This window comes from Cryptomeria japonica, unplaced genomic scaffold, assembly GCF_030272615.1.
Source record: "Cryptomeria japonica unplaced genomic scaffold, Sugi_1.0 HiC_scaffold_76, whole genome shotgun sequence".
Lineage (NCBI taxonomy): Eukaryota > Viridiplantae > Streptophyta > Pinopsida > Cupressales > Cupressaceae > Cryptomeria > Cryptomeria japonica.
In genome coordinates, this window is record NW_026728898.1 from 260,001 (window position 1) to 273,574 (window position 13,574).

General features: G+C 58.4%; 1 non-coding gene across 1 annotated transcript; it reads left to right on the forward strand.

The window, feature by feature from the left end:
• The first annotated feature begins 12,771 nt into the window (after nt 1-12,771).
• On the forward strand, nt 12,772-12,890 carry LOC131864101 (5S ribosomal RNA). The gene has a single exon (XR_009362992.1). It is a non-coding gene; the product is annotated as a 5S ribosomal RNA (ribosomal RNA).
• The last annotated feature ends 684 nt before the right edge of the window (nt 12,891-13,574 follow it).

The window sequence follows — 13,574 nt, forward strand, 5'->3', positions numbered from 1 at the left end:
TTTGTGCAACCGCCCAAACAACGCCCCCTCTACCCTCTGTCGAAACACTCGGCATTGCTGCTCCCTAAGGTGAGCTTCTCCTCATAGGCAATTCCGCTCTTATCCGGTCACGTTTGTGTGCCCGAATTTCGCAAGGCAACCTCCATGGGACATGGAAAAGACTCGAGAAGAGAGCTCGCTCACGGGAGAGAGAAGCCAAGGAGACCACGAGAGTGCTGAGAGTGGGACAGCGCTGAATAGGCGGGAGAAGCCTGCGCGTATAAACGGAGATATATATCCAATTGCAACGAAGGAACGTGCCAAAGATCGAGAACAATGGCAGAAATGCTAGTAACGTGCACTTCGGGACCAACGCATCACCGGAAGACAACCGCCAAACATCGAAAGAGTCGCGATGCTCCGCAACCTACGTGCAAAGCGGTCGCACACCGGGTAAGGGAGTGAGAGCCCCAAACATAGCTGGGCGAGGCGCTCACTCCGCTCTTTAATATCTCGTTAATACCGCCAAGGAAATGGCACAAGCACACACACACAAGCATCCTCGGAAGAGGACAGTTCGAGTGACAGGTCAAATCCAAGAGTTCCGAAGACTACCTCCAGGAACAATCGGGAACAAGACCGATTACAAGTCGTCGAGTCTGTTACTGGGCGAACACGAGATGCGCACAGGAAATCGATCAGCCCTCACAATGGCCCAAGGCCAGAGATCGGACTGCTACGATTTACCCCAACAATCATCGTGCCACTCTTCGCAGAGAGGTGATAGACGCCAACGAGCCCGCGCATAGCAATCGAGGTGTAAAAAGGGCGTTGAAGGCAGGAAGCCTGGACGAAAGAGGCTACGAGGTCACCTCGAAGCGGTCTAAGAATCGGGCGCACTTGGGGCGACTACCAGTGCCAACCCCTTATCCCGCGGTGCGTCCGACACACAGAAATTTCCAAGGCGGCCAAGGAGCCTCCCCGCATAGCAATCGGGGTGTGAGGTTACGGATGCAGCATTGATAGCAATCGAGGTGTGAGGCGAAGGATGCAGAAGTGAGAGCCGAGGGATGTAGCAGAGATAGCAATCGGGGTGTGTGATGCAGAAGAGATAGCAATCGAGGTGTGCGGTGGGAAGGGCCCAGCAGCCAGAATGCATGAAGCGACGGATGAAGCAGTGATGACAACCGGGCTGTGAGGAGAGGAGGGATGCAGCCAAGAAAGCAATCAGGGCTCGAGGCAAGGGATGCATCAAGGATAGCAATCATGTTGTGAGGCGAGATTCCAAAGGCTAAACGTGAGAGGCTGCAGGGTCGACTCAGAGAGGTCTATGCATGTGAGAGGCTGAAAGCAAGGTCGACTCGGAGCGGTCTATGCATCGGGCGCGCTTGGGGCGACTACCAGTGCCAACCCCTTATCCCGCGACGCGTCCGACAAAGAGAACGTTCCAAGGCGGCAGAGGAGGTTACCAGCCGAAGGATGCAGTAGCAATAACAGGTATAGTTCCGCGGCGGCCGAGAAGACTCACCGCATAGGAATCGGGATGCGAGGCGAGGGATGCGGCGGGAAGGCCCCGACGGCTAAACGGAAGAGGCTGCAGGGCCGCCTCGGAATGGTCCAAGCATCGGATGCGATTGGGACGACTACCAGTGCCAACCCCTTATCCCGCGATGCGTCCGATACACAGATAGTTCCAAGGCGGCCGAGGAGCCTCACCGCATATCAATCGGGGTGCGAGGCGAGGGATGGGGCGGGAAGGCCCCAACGGCTAGACGGAAGAGGCTTCAGGGCCACCTCGGAATGGTCCAAGCATCGGACGCGCTTGGGGCGACTGCCAGTGCCAACCCCTTATCCCGCGATGCGTCCGATACACAGATGGTTCCAAGGCGGCCGAGGAGCCTCACCGCATAGCAATCGGGGGTGCGAGGCGAGGGATGGGGCGGGAAGGCCCCAACGGCTAGACGGAAGAGGCTTCAGGGCCGCCTAGGAATGGTCCAAGCATCGGACACGCTTGGGGCGACTACCAGTGACAGCCCCCTATCCCGCGATGCGTCCGATACGAAGATGGTTCCAAGGCGGCCGAGGAGCCTCACCGCATAGCAATCGGGGTGCGAGGTGGGGGATGCGGCGAGATGGCCCCAACGGCTAGACGGAAGAGGCCACAGGGCCGCGTCGGAATAGTCCAAGCATCGGACGCGCTTGGGGCGACTACCAGTGACAACCCCTTATCCCGCGATGCGTCCGATACGAAGATAGTTCCAAGGCAGCCGAGGAGCCTCACCGCATAGCAATCGGGGTGCGAGGTGGGGGATGCGGCGAGATGGCCCCAACGGCTAGACGGAAGAGGCTGCAGGGCCGCCTCGGAATAGTCCAAGCATCGGACGCGCTTGGGGCCACTACCAGTGACAACCCCTTATCCCGCGATGCGTCCGATACGAAGATAGTTCCAAGGCGGCCGAAGAGCCTCACCGCATAGCAATCGGGGTGCGAGGTGGGGGATGCGGCGAGATGGCCCCAACGGCTAGACGGAAGAGGCCACAGGGCCGCCTCGGAATAGTCCAAGCATCGGACGCGCTTGGGGCGACTACCAGTGACAACCCCTTATCCCGCGATGCGTCCGATACGAAGATAGTTCCCAGGCGGCCGAGGAGCCTCACCGCATAGCAATCGGGGTGCGAGGCGAGGGATGCGGCGAGATGGCCCCAAAGGCTAGACGGAAGAGGCTGCAGGGCTGCCTCGGAATAGTCCAAGCATCGGACGCGCTTGGGGCGACTACCACTGCCAACCCCTTATCCCGCGATGCGTCCGATACACAGATAGTTCCGAGGCGGCCGAGGAGGTGGGGGATGCAGCGAGATGGCCCCAACGGCTAGACGGAAGAGGCTGCAGGGCCGCCTCGGAATAGTCCAAGCATCGGACGCGCTTGGGGCGACTACCAGTGACAACCCCTTATCCCGCGATGCGTCCGATACACAGATAGTTCCGAGGCGGCCAAGGAGCCTCACCGCATAGCAATCGTGGTGCGAGGTGGGGGATGCGGCGAGATGGCCCCAACGGCTAGACGGAAGAGGCTGCAGGGCCGCCTCGGAATGGTCCAAGCATCGGATGCGCTTGGGGCGACTACCACTGCCAACCCCTTATCCCGCGATGCGTCCGATACACAGATAGTTCCAAGGCGGCCGAGGAGCCTCACAGCATAGCAATCAGGGTGCGAGGCGAGGGATGCGGCGAGAAAGCCCCAACGGCTAGAGGGAAGAGGCTTCAGGTCCGCCTCGGAATGGTCCAAGCATCGGACGCGCTTGGGGCGACTACCAGTGACAACCCCTTATCCCGCGACGCGTCCGATACACAGATAGTTCCAAGGCGGCCGAGGAGCCTCACCGCATAGCAATCGGGGTGCGAGGCGAGGGATGCGGCGAGAAGGACCCAACGGCTACACGGAAGAGGCTTCGGGGCCGCCTCGGAATGGTCCAAGCATCGGACGCGCTTGGGGCGACTACCAGTGACAACCCCTTATCCCACGACGCGTCCGATACACAGATAGTTCCAAGGCGGCCGAGGAGCCTCACCGCATAGCAATCGGGGTGCGAGGCGAGGGATGCGGCGAGAACGACCCAACGGCTACACGGAAGAGGCTTCGGGGCCGCCTCGGAATGGTCCAAGCATCGGACGCGCTTGGGGCGACTACCAGTGACAACCCCTTATCCCGCGACGCGTCCGATACACAGATAGTTCCAAGGCGGCCGAGGAGCCTCACCGCATAGCAATCGGGGTGCGAGGCGAGGGATGCGGCGAGAAGGACCCAACGGCTAGACGGAAGAGGCTTCGGGTCCGCCTCGGAATGGTCCAAGCATCGGACGCGCTTGGGGCGACTACCAGTGACAACCCCTTATCCCGCAACGCGTCCGATACACAGATAGTTCCAAGGCGGCCGAGGAGCCTCACCGCATAGCAATCGGGGTGCGAGGCGAGGGATGCGGCGAGAAGGACCCAACGGCTAGACGGAAGAGGCTTCGGGTCCGCCTCGGAATGGTCCAAGCATCGGACGCGCTTGGGGCGACTACCAGTGACAACCCCTTATCCCGCGACGCGTCCGATACACAGATAGTTCCAAGGCGGCCGAGGAGCCTCACCGCATAGCAATCGGGGTGCGAGGCGAGGGATGCGGCGAGAAGGACCCAACGGCTAGACGGAAGAGGCTTCGGGTCCGCCTCGGAATGGTCCAAGCATCGGACGCGCTTGGGGCGACTACCAGTGACAACCCCTTATCCCGCGACGCGTCCGATACACAGATAGTTCCGAGGCGGCCGAGGAGCCTCACCGCATAGCAATCGGGGTGCGAGGCGAAGGATGCGGCGAGAAGGACCCAACGGCTAGACGGAAGAGGCTTCGGGTCCGCCTCGGAATGGTCCAAGCATCGGACGCGCTTGGGGCGACTACCAGTGACAACCCCTTATCCCGCGACGCGTCCGATACACAGATAGTTCCAAGGCGGCCGAGGAGCCTCACCGCATAGCAATCGGGGTGCGAGGCGAGGGATGCGGCGAGAAGGACCCAACGGCTAGACGGAAGAGGCTTCAGGGCCGCCTCGGAATGGTCCAAGCATCGAACGCGCTTGGGGCGACTACCAGTGACAACCCCTTATCCCGCGACGCGTCCGATACACAGATAGTTCCGAGGCGGCCGAGGAGCCTCACCGCATAGCAATCGGGGTGCGAGGCGAGGGATGCGGCGAGAAGGACCCAACGGCTAGACGGAAGAGGCTTCAGGGCCGCCTCGGAATGGTCCAAGCATCGGACGCGCTTGGGGCGACTACCAGTGACAACCCCTTATCCCGCGACGCGTCCGATACACAGATAGTTCCGAGGCGGCCGAGGAGCCTCACCGCATAGCAATCGGGGTGTGAGGCGAGGGATGCGGCGAGAAGGACCCAACGGCTAGACGGAAGAGGCTTCAGGGCCGCCTCGGAATGGTCCAAGCATCGGACGCGCTTGGGGCGACTACCAATGACAACCCCTTATCCCGCGACGCGTCCGATACACAGATAGTTCCGAGGCGGCCGAGGAGCCTCACCGCATAGCAATCGGGGTGCGAGGCGAGGGATGCGGCGAGAAGGACCCAACGGCTAGACGGAAGAGGCTTCAGGGCCGCCTCGGAATGGTCCAAGCATCGGACGCGCTTGGGGCGACTACCAGTGACAACCCCTTATCCCGCGACGCGTCCGATACACAGATAGTTCCGAGGCGGCCGAGGAGCCTCACCGCATAGCAATCGGGGTGCGAGGCGAGGGATGCGGCGAGAAGGACCCAACGGCTAGACGGAAGAGGCTTCAGGGCCGCCTCGGAATGGTCCAAGCATCGGACGCGCTTGGGGCGACTACCGTTGCCAACCCCTTATCCCGCGATGCGTCTGATACACAGATAGTTCCGAGGCGGCCGAGGAGCCTCACCGCATAGCAATCGGGTTGCGAGGCAGATTATTGGGAAGGGAACCCCCTGGGATGCGGCTCAAGCAGTGCCCAAAGGGACTGGAATGCGGAATCACATCGAGAGACCCAAATGCTATACGAGGGCTCAAATCGAATTATCGATTTGGCCACGACATGGACGCATCGGAACGACTACCTTTGCCGAACCACTCGCAATTGCATCCATACCGAAACCAATAGACATTTCCGTTAGAGCCCTCGCATAGCATTCGGGAATCTCGCATGCCCCTCTAAATCGACCAATGCTGGCGCTCAATGAAAATCCGAGCGCTACCACCGTTCGAGCGCCAGCATTGGTCGAGTTAGAGGGGCACGGGGGAGAATGCTCCAGTCAACACCTCCCCTATATAAGTTATTTGTCCGATTCTCGCACAACCGTAGTCTGCCTCGTCGAATCAAACAACGGTCCCAGATTCCGACTTCCGTTCCGTAGAGACCCAAAAGCTAGATGGAGGCTCGCAAGAAAGAGAGTCGGCGCATAGCAATCGGGTTTCTCGAACGTTTAGGGACCGAGCTCACTTGCGGATAGGGCAAAATCCGCCAAGCAACCCAAAAGCTAGACGGGGGCTCGAATCGAATCGCCTAGGCGGCCACAACAACGACGTGTTGGATCGACTACCAGTGCCAAACCATTCAGCAAGACTAGTCTGTGTCGAGGCCGGATAGAGATTCTCAGAGAGCGCCCGCATAGCATTTAGGAGACCTGCCGCGTCCCTCACACTCGACAAATGGTGGTGCACGTTTATAAATCCGAGCGATCCCAACCCTTTCAAGCACCAACATCGGTCGAGATAGAGGGGCACGGAGGGGGCTGCGTGAGACAACACAGTCCCCTATATAAGTTATTTGTCCGATTCTCACACATCCGAAGAATGGTCATCAAATCGGACAACAGCCCAAACTTCCGACTTCCGTCCCAGAAAGCCCAAGAGCTATCTAAAACGTTCATGGCCGGAACTCGATCGCGGCTATACCAGTCCGCCAAGCAACCCAAAAGCTAGACTGGAGCTCTAGTCGAATCACCTCTGTGGCCATTGCAAGGACGTGTTGGAGCGACTACCATTGCCGAACCATTCCGCAGGTCGAGTCCATACCAAGGCCGCATAGAGATTCACGATGAGCTCCTGCATAGCAATCAGGAGACTTGCCGTGTCCATCACAATCGATAAATCCTGGTGCAAGATTTTTGCATCCGAGCGCTCCAACCAGTCGAGCACCAGCATCAATCGACATAAACGGGCACGGGGGGAGGATGCTCGAGAACACTACCTCCCCTATATAAGTTATTTGTCCGATTCTCAAGCAGCCGAAGTCTGGTCATCGAATCGGGTCAAAGACCACAACTTCCGACTTTACCCACAATGCAAGTCATCGAATCGAACATCGGCCCCCGAGTCGGACTCCATGCGTATGTCAGGTCATCGGACCCAAATTCCGCCTTCCTGCGCATGGCGGGCCATCAATATCAACTCGGTCATCGGACCCAAACTCCGCCTTTTTGCGTATGGCACGCCTTCAAATCGGTCATCGGACCCAAATTCCGCCTTCCTGTGCATGGCGGGCCATCAACATCAACTCGGTCATCGGACCCAAATTCCGCCTTTCTGCGCATGGCACGCCATCAACTCGGTCATCGGACCCAAATTCCGCCTTCCTGCGCATGGCAGGTCATCGGACACAAATTCAGACCTCGCCAATATGCCTACGTATCGAATCGGTCATCGGACCCAACTTCCGACTTCATCCATACTGTAGGGTCTTTGAGGTTGGCGCGGTGCGCTCAACCCAGGGAGTCGACCCATCGAAGCATACACCTCCCCTATATAAGCTATTTGTCCGATTCCCACACCTGTGTAGTTTGCACCTCTGACCAGGACATCGACCCCAACTTCCGAACTCGACTGCAACGACGGCACCAGCGCCTTGGTGCGCACCTTGCGACGCACAGTCCCAACATTCGCCTTCCTGCACATGGCAGGTCATCGGACCCAAATTCCGACCTCGCGAGTATGCCTACATATCGAATCGGTCATCGGACCCAACTTCCGACTTCATCCATACCGTAGGGTCTTTGAGGTTGGCGCGGTGCGCTCAACCCGGGGAGTCGACCCAACGAAGCATACACCTCCCCTATATAAGCTATTTGTCCGATTCCCACACCTGTGTAGTTTGCACCTCCGATCAAGACATCGACCCCAACTTCCGAACTCGCCTCCAACGACCGAACCAGCGCCTTGGTGCGCACCTTGCAACGCACAGTGCCAACATTCGCCTTCCTGCACGTGGCAGGTCATCGGACCCAAATTCCGACCTCGCGAGTATGCCTACATATCGAATCGGTCATCGGACCCAACTTCCGACTTCATCCATACCGTAGGGTCTTTGAGGTTGGCGCGGTGCGCTCAACCCGGGGAGTCGACCCAACGAAGCATACACCTCCCCTATATAAGCTATTTGTCCGATTCCCACACCTGTGTAGCTTGCACCTCCGATCAGGACATCGACCCCAACTTCCGAACTCGACTAAAAAGACCGCACCAGCGCCTTGGTGTGCACCTTGCAACGCACAGTGTCAACATTCGCCTTCCTGCACATGGCAGGTCATCGGACCCAAATTCCGACCTCATGAGCATACCTACTAATCGAATCGGTCATCGGACCCAACTTCCGACTTCATCCATACCGTAGGGTCTTTGAGGTTGGCGCGGTGCGCTCAACCTGGGGAGTCGACCCATCGAAGCATACACCTCCCCTATATAAGCTATTTGTCCGATTCCGACACCTGTGTAGTTTGCACCTCCGCTCAGGACATCGACCCCAACTTCCGAACTCGCCTGCAACGACCGAACCAGCGCCTTGGTGCGCACCAAAAGTGCGCACTTTTGGAGGGCACTTTTGTGCGCTCCAAAGGTGCGCACTTTTGGAGGGCACTTTTCTGCGCTCCAAAGGTGCGCACTTTTGGAGGGCACTTTTTGGAGGGCACTTTTCTGCGCTCCAAAGGTGCGCACTTTTGGAGGGCACTTTTTGGAGGGCACTTTTCTGCGCTCCAAAGGTGCGCACTTTTGGAGGGCACTTTTTGGAGGGCACTTTTCTGCGCTCCAAAGGTGCGCACTTTTGGAGGGCACTTTTTGGAGGGCACTTTTCTGCGCTCCAAAGGTGCGCACTTTTGGAGGGCACTTTTTGGAGGGCACTTTTCTGCGCTCCAAAGGTGCGCACTTTTGGAGGGCACTTTTTGGAGGGCACTTTTCTGCGCTCCAAAGGTGCGCACTTTTGGAGGGCACTTTTTGGAGGGCACTTTTCTGCGCTCCAAAGGTGCGCACTTTTGGAGGGCACTTTTTGGAGGGCACTTTTCTGCGCTCCAAAGGTGCGCACTTTTGGAGGGCACTTTTTGGAGGGCACTTTTCTGCGCTCCAAAGGTGCGCACTTTTGGAGGGCACTTTTTGGAGGGCACTTTTCTGCGCTCCAAAGGTGCGCACTTTTGGAGGGCACTTTTTGGAGGGCACTTTTCTGCGCTCCAAAGGTGCGCACTTTTGGAGGGCACTTTTGTGCACTCCAAAGGTGCGCACTTTTGGAGGGCACTTTTCCTGTGCTCCAAAGGTGCACACCTAGGTGAGCACCTTCGACCACACCTTGTAGCACACCAAACTCTGACTTTCGACTTCATCCGCAATGCAGGGTCTTTGAGGTTGGCGCAATGCGCACAACCAGGGGAGTCGACCCATCAAACCCAACACCTCCCCTATATAAGCTATTTGTCTGATTCTCATACATGCGTAGCCTGCAGGAGCAATTAGGACATCGACCCCAACTTTCGGCTTCTAAACGAAAACAAGGTCTTTGAGGTTGGTGTAATGCGAACAACTAGGGGAGTCAACCCATCAAACCCAACACCTCCCCTATATAAGCTATTTGTCTGATTCTCATACATGTGTAGTCTACAGGAGCAATTAGGACATCGACCCCAACTTTTGACTTCTTAACGAAAACAAGGTCTTTGAGGTTGACGTAATGCGCACAACCAGGGGAGTCGACCCATCAAACCCAACACCTCCCCTATATAAGCTATTTGTCCGATTCTCATACATGTGTAGCCTGCAGGAGCCATTAGGACATTGACCCCAACTTTTGACTTCTTAACGAAAACAAGGTCTTTGAGGTTGGCGTAATGCGCACAACCAAGGGAGTTGACCCATCAAACCCAACACCTCCCCTATATAAGCTATTTGTCTGATTCTCATACATGTGTAGCCTGCAACAACGATTAGGACATCCACCCCAACTTCTGAATTCGTCTGCGTTGACCGCACCAAAGGTGCACGCCTTGGTGCTCACCAAAATCCGACTTCCGACTTCTTCTGCTATGCGGGGTCTTTGAGGTTGGCGCAGTGCGCACAACCAGGGGAGTCAACCCACCGAATGCAACACCTCCCCTATATAAGCTATTTGTCTGATTCTCATACATGCGTAGACTGCAGCAATGATTAGGACATCCACCCCAACTTTTGACTTCTTAAACAAGACAGGGTCTTTGAAGTTGGTGCAGTGCACACAACCAGGGGAGTCGACCCATCAAACGCAACACCTCCCCTATATAAAGCTATTTGTCCGATTCTCATACGTGTAGTCTGCAGCAGCGATTAGGACATCGACCCCAACTTCCGAATTCGTTTGCATTGACCGCACCAAAGGTGCACGCCTTGGTGTGCACCCTGGAGTGCACTTTGGTGCTCACCTCGGTGCACACTTTGGTGTGCACCTCGGTGTGCACCAAAGGTGCGCACCTTGGAGCGCACCAAAGGTGTACACTTTGGAGCGCACCACATAGGGTCTTTGAGAGGTTGGCGCAGTGCGCACACCAAGGTGGGTGTTGAGGTGCGTGCCGAGGTGGGTGGGTGCTAGGGTGCGCTCCATGGTGGGTGCCAGGGTGGGTGCGTGCTAGGGTGGATTCCAAAGAGGGTCATAGGGTGGGTGCCAAGGTGGGTTGGTGATATAGTGGGTTCAAAGGTGGGTACTAGGGTGGGTTCCAAGGTGGGTCACAAGTTGGGTGCCAGGATGCGTGGGTGTTAGGTTGGGTGCCAAGGTGGGCTCCTGCGTGGGTGGGTGCTAGGGTGGGTTTCAAGGTGGACGCGAGGGCGGGTGCCAAGGTGGGTAACAAGTTGGGTGTTAGGATGGGTGAGTGCTAGAGTGGGTGCCAAGGTGGGTGGGTGCTAAGGTGGATGCCAAGGTGGTTCACAGGGTGGGTGGGTTCTAGGGTGAGTTCCAAGGTGGGTCACAGGTTCAGTGCTAGGGTGGGTGTCAAGGCGGGTGTCGAGGTGCCTGGGTGCTAGGGTGTGGATGCCAATGTGGGTCATAGGGTGGGTACTAGGGTGGGCTGCAATGTGGGTGCCAAGGTGGGTAACATGCTCGGTGGGTTCTAAATTGGGTGCCAGGGTGGGTGTGCACCCACCTTGCCCGAGGTGGGTGCCAAGGTGCCAGTGTGGGTGGGTGCTAAGGTGGATGCCAAGGTGGGTGAGAAGGTGGGTGATAGGTTGAGTGGTAGGATGGGTGGGTGCCAAGATGGGTCACAGGGTGGGTGCAAGGGTGGGTAGGTGCTAGGGTTGGTGTCAGGGTGGGTGGGTGCTAGGTTGGGTTCCAAGGTGGGTGCGAGGGTGAGTGTCAAGGTGGGTCACAGGTTAGGTGCTAGGATGGGTGAGTGCTAGGGTGCAAAGGTGCCAGGGTGGGTGCTAGGATGGGTCGATGCTAGGGTGAGTGGCAAGGTGGGTCCACAAGTGTCAAGGTGGGTGCCGAGGTGGGTGCCAAGTCGGCGACTGCTATGGTGGATGCCAAGGTGGGTCACGGGGTGGGTGCCAAGTTGCTAGGTTGGGTTCCAAGGTGGGTGCCAACGTGGGTGCTAGGGTGCGTGGGTTAAAGGGTGTGTCACAACGTGGGTGCCAGGATGGGTGCGCACCCACACTGGCCAAGACGGGTGCGGGTGCAAGGTTGGGTTCCAAGCCCGGTCACAGGCTGGGTGCTAGGATGGGTGGGTGCCAAGGTGGGCACCAGGGTGGGTGCACCCACCCTGGCCAAGGTGGGTCACGGGGTGGGTCCTAGGGTGGGTAACGGGGTGGGTACTAAGGTGCGTGCCAAGGTGGGTCATAGGGTGGGTGCCAAGGTGGGCACCAGGGTGGGTGTGCACCAACCCTAGCCAGGGTAGGTCACGGGGTGGTTGTCGGGGTGGGCGTCAAGGAGCCAAGGTGGGTGGCAAGTAGCCAAGTTGCGTGCCAAGGTGGGTGTCGGGGTGGGTGCCAAGGATCCAAGGTGGGTGCCAAGGAACCAAGGTGGGTGTCTGGGTGGGTGCCGAGGTGGGAGCCAGGGTGGGTCCCAAGGTGAGTGCAAAGGTGGGTGCCAGGGTCAAGGTGAGTGCCAATGTGGGTTCCAAGGTGCCAGGGTCAGGGTGAGTGCCAATGTGGGTTCAAAGGTGCTAAGTTGGGTGCGAGGTTGGGTGCGAGGGTGGGTGGGTGCCAAGGTGTGCTAGGTGGAAGCCCGGGTGGGTCGGCATCCCATGGGTGTCGAGTTGGGTGCCTGATGGGTGCTTCTTGTCAAGTTTTAGTCGTCGGGACTCATTTCGAGCCTTAGAGGTCGTTTCTTGTCCGGTTGCCCTGTCTTCGACCTGGGAACCCAATTTTGGTCCTCGGGTCCCATTTTTTTTTGTCTCGCATCCCACTTTTGGCCTGTGGCCTTTTCGGGGTCGATTCTCGTTTTGGGCATCAGAGCATGTTTCTTCTCCTAAAACCCAATATTTGTTTATTAAGTCTCGGAACACATTTTTGTTCTCGTGGACCCATCATGGGTCTTGGAACGCATTTGTGGTCCTTGGGTCCCATTTTGCATCCCGAAACTTGTGTTTTGGTGCTTGATCCCTATTTTGGGTGCCCACCTTGCACCAAGTGCGCACCCGGGGCAAACCGAGCGCCTTGGTGCACCGGGGCAAGATCGAGCGTGCACCCGAGGCGCCCCGAACATGCACCAAGGTGCACTCGGCCCACATGTGAGCGCAGGTCGTTGCGCCCGAGGTGGTGTGTGGGCACCGCGTTGCAGACGGGACACTGCACGCACACGACGCCCCCTCCAGGTGCACGCACGTAGGCCGGGCCGGGTGCACACCCGACGCCCTAGCAAGGTGCGCGCACCCGGGCAGGGCTCACACTTGGCGAACGGGGCGCACTTCGCGAGGGAGGGTGTGCACCTCGACGGGGGTGGGTGGCCGGGGTGGATTCGCACGTGGGTCGCGGTTTGCTAAGTACACACTGCGACAAGCTCATAACGGGTGCGATCATACCAGCGTTAGTGCACCGGATCCCATCAGAACTCCGCAGTTAAGCGTGCTTGGGCCGGAGTAGTACTGGGATGGGTGACCTCCCGGGAAGTCCCGGTGTTGCACCCTTTTTTAGTTTTTCGCCGGGCGTCGCAATGCTATTTGAATAAACCTTTTGCCCGTTTGCGTTCTCGTCGGGGCCGGGCCGGGCCGGGGTGCGCTGCCCGCACTACCGCGCGCGCGGGGGCGACACCGAGCGCGCACCCGAGGCGCCCCGAGCACACAGGCCACGGTGCAACCCGGGCGTTGTGCGCGCACCCCGGTGCGCCCGAGGTGCTGCGCGCGCACCCAGGTGAAATCGGTGTGCACCTCGGCCAGTGCGCGCTCGGTCGAGTCGCGCACGTTGGCCAAGGTGCACGGTGATGTTTCTTACTCTAAGGTTCCGCACCAGACGCCCGGGACAGGTGAGCGAAGCTGGGCGGGGCCGGGTGCGCGGCCGGGGCAGGTGCACGCAGCTGGAGAGAGCTTTGGAGCACACTTCGGAGCGCACCAATGATGCGCTCCATTCAAAAGTTTCCTGAAAAGGCAAAAAAAGTTGAGATTATAGAATTTCCCACTTGAGAGATTGTAAAAAAAAAAAATTTAAAATGAAGGAAACGCGGGTGCCAAGGTGTGCGCAGCCCAGCCAAGGTGTGCGCACCAAGGCGCCCACCCTGGCGAAGGTGCACGCAAGGTGCGCACCCGAGGCAAACCGGACAATTAACCCAACTTTCGACTTCGCGCGCACCTTGGAGCGCACTTCGGAGCGCTCCT